Genomic DNA, 8,363 nt, shown 5'->3' with positions numbered 1-8,363 from the left:
ATCACACTGAGCATTGGAACCCCAAATGGAACAGTCAGTGGAAGGATTATAGAAGCTGAAGGGGATTGCAACTCCATAGGAAGAACAACAATACTAACTATACCTCCCCTTCCCCAGAGCTCCCAGAAATTAAACCACCAACCAAACAGTATGCATGGAGGGACCCATGGCTCCAGCTCCATATGTAGCAGAGGACTGCTTTATCTGGTATCAAAGGGAGGAAAGGCCCTCAGTCCTGTGGAGGCTTGATGCGCCAGTGTAGGGCAATGCTAGGGAGGAGAGGTGCAAGTGGGTAGGTTGGTAGGTGAGCACTGTTATAGAGGCAGGGGGAGAAGGATGGAATGGGGAATTTGCTGAGGGGAAACTGGGAAGTGGGACAACATTTGAAATGTAAATACGTAAAATAAACAATTAAAAGTCTAAAAAATAGATTCAAATATATATTCTTTCTTTACAGGTCAGCCTTGAGAAAAAATAAATATAAATTAAACAACATAGTATTTCAAAAGATATTGGATACTTCCTTTTGTATTTGAATCCTTTAGATTTATTTCTTAACAAAATTATTTTCCCCACAATGTATTTTGATCATATTCTTTCATCTCCAAATCCTTCCAGATCATTCATATTCCCCTACCCATTTAACTTCATATTCTTTCTTTCAAGCAAAAAAATGCAAATCAATATAAAATAAACAAGACAGTCAGACAAAAAATACCAAGCCAAAATAACACACACACACACACACACACACACACACACACACACACATAAACACACACAAGAAAACATAGAGTATTTTGTGTATTGGTCAACTATTGTTTAGTCTGTGGCATCCCCTGAAAACATGTATAGGTCTTTGGAATGCTGTCACAGTCCATGTGAGTTAATATATTCATCAGCCCTGTTGCATCTAAAAGACATTCTATCCTTGAAGTCATCCTTCATCTCTGTTTCTTAGAATATTTCTGCCTCCAATTTAACATAGATCCGGAGGTTTGATGGGAGGAATTTGATATAGACAATCCATTTAGGATTTAGTGCCCAAACATGTATCACTCTGTGCACATTTTCCAGTTATGGAGCTTGGTGTTCATTACCACTTACTGAAAGAAGAACCTTCTCAGATGAGGGTTTAACAGTGCACTAATCAGTGGGTACAACAACATGTAATTAGGAGTGATTTTATTGGTGTGTTCTGTTAGCAGAACAATAGTAGTAGGTACCTAATTCAAGCCAGCGCTTGTCATTTTTCAAATTTTAGTTATTCTGCATTCTTATAGGGTAAGATAAAAATCTCAAAGCAATCTTTATTTCATTCCCCTAATGGATAAGGAATTTGAACACATTTTAAATGTATCTTACCCATTAACACTGAATTTTTGAGAGATCTTATCTTAGTTCCATTTCTAAAATTTTTATTAGGTTGTGTGTTTTCTTGATTACCAGCCCTTTTAATTACTTTTATGTTCCATTTATTAACCTCTGTCAGAGATCATTTTCCTTTCTGGAGGTTGCCTCTTCATCAAATGATGCTGTCCTTGGATATTCAGAAAAGTTTTAATTTCATGAGATCCTATCTATTAACTTGAGGTTTAAATAACTGTTAGCAGAAGCCTGATAAGAAAGTCCTCTCCTGGTCCAATGAGTTAAAATGAGTTTTCTGTTTTTCTGTCTGATTCTGGGTACTAAGCCTAATCCTCAGGTCCTCAAACCATTTAAAGTGTTGTTTTTTTTTTTGTTTGTTTTGTTTTTTTTTGTTTTTGTTTTGTTTTGTTTTGTTTTTCTGGATGAGAAATAGAAATCAATTTTTATTTGTTTTCAAAACGATTAGATTTTTATTGGTTTTTAGAAGACAATGTTTTTTTTTTTTTTCTAATATATAATGTTGGGTACTTTGTCAAAAAATTAGGTGGCAGTACGGGTGTTGATACATCACTTCCATTCCATTGCTCAACTACTGTTTTTATGCCAGTACCATGGTGTTTTAATGAATGTACCTCTGGAGTATAATTTTAAATCTTGGATTGTGCCAACTTTGGCATGTGTTGTTGTTGGTTGTTTTTGTTGTTTAGGATTGATTCCTGTGATCTATAACAAAGTAAATCAGTTTAACCTCCTGACAAAGGAAATGTTGTCCTTGTATTCCTTAGTTAGCCAAAACCCGGGCTCTATAAATCTTTTGGTAGGACATTTTCAGGTCCCTAAAGTACAGCCAGAATAAGTTACAACAGAGAATGCTGTTGTAGGTTATATCTGTTAAGGAGACAGAAGTCTCAAGATAAAGATTATCTTTCTTATATTACTGGGCTTACTTATACCACTCAAATATAGAGAATTATCTAGCTATATGAAGTAATAACATTTCTATTTATAAAAACATTTATGTAGCTCAATTCAATTTTGAAAATACTTGAAAGTGTGATAATACTTCCTTACCTGTAATGTTAATGGATTGCAATGAACAGGAAAATCTGAAAGCAGAAACAATAACAGAACAGCAGCTCATTTACATCGAATCTTTGAATTGTTCAAGTCAATTTTCTTTTGCCTCTTGGCAAATGTTTTTCCACAGCCTCAGATGTAGAATGCTTTCTCATTGGCTACACTAACTTCCTAACAGATGAAAATGCAGCGTGAGTCCAAAGACTAATAGCAGCTTTGGAATAAATCACTTTTATTTCATGGAATAAGGCAAAGCCATTTTACTAATGGATCACAATGAGGGCAAGAACATGACACAAATGTTCTTCTAAATTGAATATACTGAACAGCATTAGTTCTTATACTTCACCATTAACATCTATATAAGCTGTGTGCCAGATTGAGCCTTTAGACTCTACTTCTTTAATGTTCAAAATGGATGTTTTAGTGGCTTAACTTAAGTTGTATAACTCATGTCTGTGTCCAAAAAATTTCTTTGTTTTCATGAAAAGTGCCTTTGTTTATATTTTTCTCATCTTTTGTGTTTTTTCGCAGTGTATCAGAATAGATCCTTATTATTTAGAAGTCATTATCAATTAGAAAATCAAAATCTCAGAGATATGCACACAAACTCAGAAATAATTTCAAAATCCTTAGATAACTGTAGTGGAGTTCCAGTGACACTCCTTGAAGTCACTTGTGTACACAGACATGGAGGTGCAGATAGCACCTGAGATTCCATCTTTTCAAACAGCATAATTAAATAATGCCTTTATCAGGTGCAGCGCCTACCCTGCTGAGAATTGTCTATGTCAAAGTGAAGCTGTGCAGATTCTCCTTTCATTCTCAGCACCTTCTGACCTATACTGTAAACAAGTAACAAGGAAACAGATTTTAAAGTTATTTCATATCAGAAAATGGTAAACCACTCAATGTTTTACTTCTCAGTTCTCCTTAACAAATAGTAATCTATATGGACATTATAATTATTATGCATTATTTATTTGGATGGAAACATGTGTTACTTAATGTTTCACTATCTTACTTGTTTACACTTGTAAACAAGAAGTATGATGTTCTTTTTTTCCAAAGGTAATAATGACTATGTCGAAGGACTGTTCACAACTAGAAGCTGCAATAATTTAGGTTATTAGGATTAAAAATAAAAGAATGTAATGGGGTATGTCGCAATACAGGCTCTGAAAAGCGTACACAGAAAGATATAAGTTCAAGGTCAGCCTTAGCTCTAAAGTAAACTATTAAACAACTTATGTTACAAGAGACCTGGTCTCAAAAACAATAAATAAATAAATAAATAAATAAATAGATAGATAGATAGATAGATAGATAGATAGATAGATAGATAGATAGATAAATAAATAAATAAATAAATAAATAAATAAATAAATAAAGTTTGTGGGACTACTGAAGGAAAGGAGATATCTGTGAAGAAAAGGCAGTATGTAAAGAAAAGGAACCTTGTGTGTGTGTGTAACTCATTATTTCACGTATCAACTTAAAAATAAAATGAAAAGCTTTAAAACTATTCTACTGATGTCAGAAAGATGGTGCCTGCTGTAAAAAGGACACTCCCATGATTAGTGTAACTCAGAATCTCATTAGTATGAAAGATTTGCTGATACTGGTACATACACCTCATCTGTCTATACAAGTAGACTATTTGTCGATCTTATCAGGAGTTCATTTCATCCTCCCTTTTCTGATGCTGAGATATCCCTACAGAGCTGATAACGAATGAGCAACTGTAGCAGAGATAGGAGAGTTTCCAGCACAGTGAAACAGGCTGGATGCTTGACAATAGAATAAGGGGCAGAGCCGAGCATTCACATGCCATTACAGGAGCACTGAAGTGCAGTGAAGTGGGTATTTACTTGATGAATGAAGAAAAGGCAAAACTATGCCTAGTAAGGCATCAGGACCAGGGCACCCAGTCCAAAGTCAAACATCCAGTGGTATCACCAACTGCCAAGGTATAATCATAGTAACCTCAGAAGTAAAGGGGCAGAGGTTTCAGAGTTGGCAGTGATATGACAAGAACAATAACAGTAGAGAAAATAGCAGTGGAGACCACAAGTGAGGCGGGACTTAGACATGTTACATCTAGAAGCTGTAGCAGGGTCAAAGATTCCTAAAACCCTAGGCATAAATAAGACCTACAATATTCCTTTGGCTGAATATCTCTGAACCAGAAACCTCTGCTAGAGCCATTCCAGTAGAGAATGGTACCTGCCATTGTGCCCACTGTATACTGTTAATGTTTCCTTTCATCAGATGCTATAGGATATAACAGTGGCCAAAGAGGGCAATTGAATGAGTTTCTCCTGGTTTCTCTATAGTTTATATCTGGTAGAAATAAAGGATCCAAGTTGGCTAGCTCGTAACAGTTCCATGGAAGCCTAGCAACTATTTTAAAGTTTTGTTCAGTCCTACTAATCCAAATACCCCAATCCATGAAAGCCTTGGACACTATCCATATCTGTCATTATCATATAAGTCTGTAATTTTAGATATTTCCATTAAAATGTATTATATTTAAAATAAATACTAATGGAAATCCCAAGAGCCATTGCTTTTCAAAACAAACAAACAAAAATGTCAATATGGGATGTTTCCTTTTCAGGAATATATGGGTTTTTTTGTGACTAAAAGCAGCAGATTTTATTGAAAATGGGAAAAAGTCAAGTATGTAATATTCATGTGTGTTAAGAAACAGTCCTACAAGAGACTGGACGTTAGATTCTGAACTGGGAGGGTTTTGTAGGTTTGCTGAGATTATTTCTCACCTGACTGTGTAAGTGCTCTGGTAGAAAAGAAGTGCACAGGAGCTCTGCAGAAAATGAGATGGAGGGTTCAGGCAGATGGAACAGGGCATGTGGTCCTTGCCACACACCTGTCAATCAGCAGAGGACTAAAGCTTTAGGGTTTTGAGTGTTTGAGCACAATATCTACTCGAGGCCATAACAGATGATGAAACAGCATAAATTTGTAGGCCACTGGGATATAGTTTAGAAATTATGAGATCTTAAAAATATGAGCAGATATAATAACAGCTATATCCTGAGAGAACCAAAAAAATCTATATAACCCATAAGTTCAATATTACTATTTAAATACCTAGGGTTGGTTGAAAATCTAAAACACAAATGATGCAGGTAAATTTTCAAGTGTCAATTTAACTCGAATCTGACTGAATTCAGAAGCAGGATTTTTAAGCCAATTATTTTACAGTAGCTTATTATATGTCATGATAGTTTTATTCATAGCTGCTTACACAAAAGGCAAACAAAATGAAGGTTCACAGAAAGCTTTGCATTGGGATGTCATAACAAGCAGTTATTTACTACAATTGCTCAAATAAAAGTAATAGCTAAGGGGTACATTTTTAAAAATGGCACTAAGCTTCCTTCCCAGCATACTATCTTTTCACAAGTAGAATCCTCCTCATGTTTCCAGTACATCTATTGATTCTACTTCAAGTTAGCAGAATTCTAACTGTATCCTAGTGTACATATTTATGTGCTTGGCTCAGGGAGTGGCACTATTAGAAGGTGTAACTTTGTTGGAGTAGGTGTGTCACTGTGGACGTGGGCTTTAGTATTCTCATGCCAGGAAGCTAGTCTTCTCTTAGGAGCCTTCAGATGAAGATGTATATTTCTTAGCTCTTCCTGCACCAAGCCTGCCTAGATGCTGCCATGCTTTCACTTTGATGATAATAGACTGAAACTTGGAACCTATAATCCAGCCTCAAATGCTGTTCTTATAAGAGGTGCTGTGGTCATGGTGTCTGTTTGCAGCAGCAATGAAACCAGCAACTGGGGTGTTGCTGTGATAAACCTGACCAGGCTTTTGTTTGGAAGACAGTGGGGGTTATCCTAGTAGGACTGTGAAATACTTTTTGCCTGGGGGGGGTTGACTTGAAATGTGCAGACCAAGCCCAAGAGGTTTCAATGGAAAAGAATTTCAGTCTGTGGCCTAGAGACTGGTTTTATTATATTTTTGGTGAAAAATGTGGTTGTCTTTTGCCCTTGTCTGAAGAGTCTACCTGAGACTAAAGTAGAGAGATTTATGTTAATTGCATTGACAAAGAAAGTCTCAAAAAAATAAAAAAAAAAAAAAAAACACCACCAGAGACTTCATTCTCTGGTTAAGTCTCATGAATACTGTTTTGAGTAAGTGTAGCAAGCTTAGAAAGAAAAATATAGAATATATGGTTGACTATTAAAGGGACACCAGGAAGTGAAATGGAGCTGAATTCTGTGTTCAAGGACATTAAATTCAATTAAGGAAACAGTTATCTTGGGGCAAGACACCACGTAGCTAAATTTCGGTCCAGGCATCATCGTACAAACCTTAATTCCAGGAGGAAAAGGCAAGCAGATCTCTGAGTTCAAGAGCAGCCTGGGATAGAGCAATTTCCAAGTAGAGAAAAACTTAAATCCAGGTTTTGTGGACCATCCTTTTAATCCCAGTGCTTAGGAGACAAGTATACAGATCTCTGAGTTCAAAGTCAGTCTATAGAGCAAGCTCCAGGACAGCCAAACCTAGGCAGCAAAGGAGTTGGAAAACAGAAAGCTGCTGATAATGTAATACAACAGGGGTTTGGAGGGAGGGCATGTTCTAGCCCCAACAAGCAGCAGAGCTCAACATCCTTGGCCATGTGGCTCTGGCTTTATAGTCAAAAGGAGACTGAGACTACTGGGACAATTGATACTGATTAACTGGAGCTAAGAAAATAACAGTGATTAAGAAGATACCATCATGACTGGAACAATGTCTTCTGGGAATTATTTTCTAAGATGATAAATAAGCTATGTTCTAGAGATAGCCAAGGTTGTACCTTGTACTGCAGCTGTTCTTGGTAATGCGTAAGAGTCACCCAGGTGGTACTGGTATTGAAGACATGAAGGTGTAATGAAAAGCAACTGAGGTTTGGAACAACGAGAGGCCAGGGAAGGCCATTAAGGCGGGTGCAGGCTAAATTGCACTTGACATACTATGACTGAAGTGCTCATGCAAATAAGCTGATGCTTACCACCATGAAGAGAACCTATGAGAGGCTATTGGTGAAGTGTAGTTGCAGCAGAAGACCCCAGCATATAGGAGATGCCAGTATCATGGAATGATCACCAAGGACAGCTGAAAAGCAGTGAAGTCAACCAGAGCCTTGAGTGCTACAGAAGGCAGAGCTGGAGAATTGATGCAAGTCCTTTGGAGGATGCCAGGAAATTTTGTGTGGTTCACAGACATTGGAATAAGAAGGTATAATGTTGAAGTTGCCTTGGAGACTACAACATGTTTGGGATGCCAGAGCTGTGGGATATCTGCTGAGGAAAACTGCTTGCATGGAGTGAAAACAGACCAGGAGAAAGAAGTTTGTTGCAGTCTAAAAGATAAAAAGAAGTTGGAGACCTGAAGACCACTTGGATATCAGACATGAAGATGCAGAGTTTGGAGTTTGCCTAGCTGGATTCCTGTCTTGCTTTCAGGATTAAAATTAAGTGACTGGACAAATCTCAGGAGACTTTGAACTTTTGTCTTCATATTGATAGTTTGTTCCCATACAGAATTACCAACTTATATAGTGTTATATCAACTATGAGAGATCAAGACATTGCATTGCTAAATCTAAGTACTCACCCATGTTTTCCTGAAGAGATGAAGACCATGGAGAATATAAGAGAAATGCATTTAATTGTTCAATTATTGAATTGCCTAGCTGGATTCCTGTCTTGCTTTCAGGATTAAAGTTAAGTGACTTTAATATAACGTGACAATTGGCATGATCTAAAAAATTATTTTCAGCCCCATGAGCTTTTAGTGATATTTTCAAAAGCTTCAGAAAGCTTACATTCCTAGAGTATTTTAGTTTTTGGCACCCAAACAGATTCCTTTGCTACTAGATAAAGTAATAATTTGCT

The sequence above is a fragment of the Mus musculus genome, chromosome 8 (genome assembly GCF_000001635.26).
Source record: "Mus musculus strain C57BL/6J chromosome 8, GRCm38.p6 C57BL/6J".
Classification (NCBI taxonomy): domain Eukaryota; kingdom Metazoa; phylum Chordata; class Mammalia; order Rodentia; family Muridae; genus Mus; species Mus musculus.
This window is presented reverse-complemented; position numbering follows the sequence as displayed.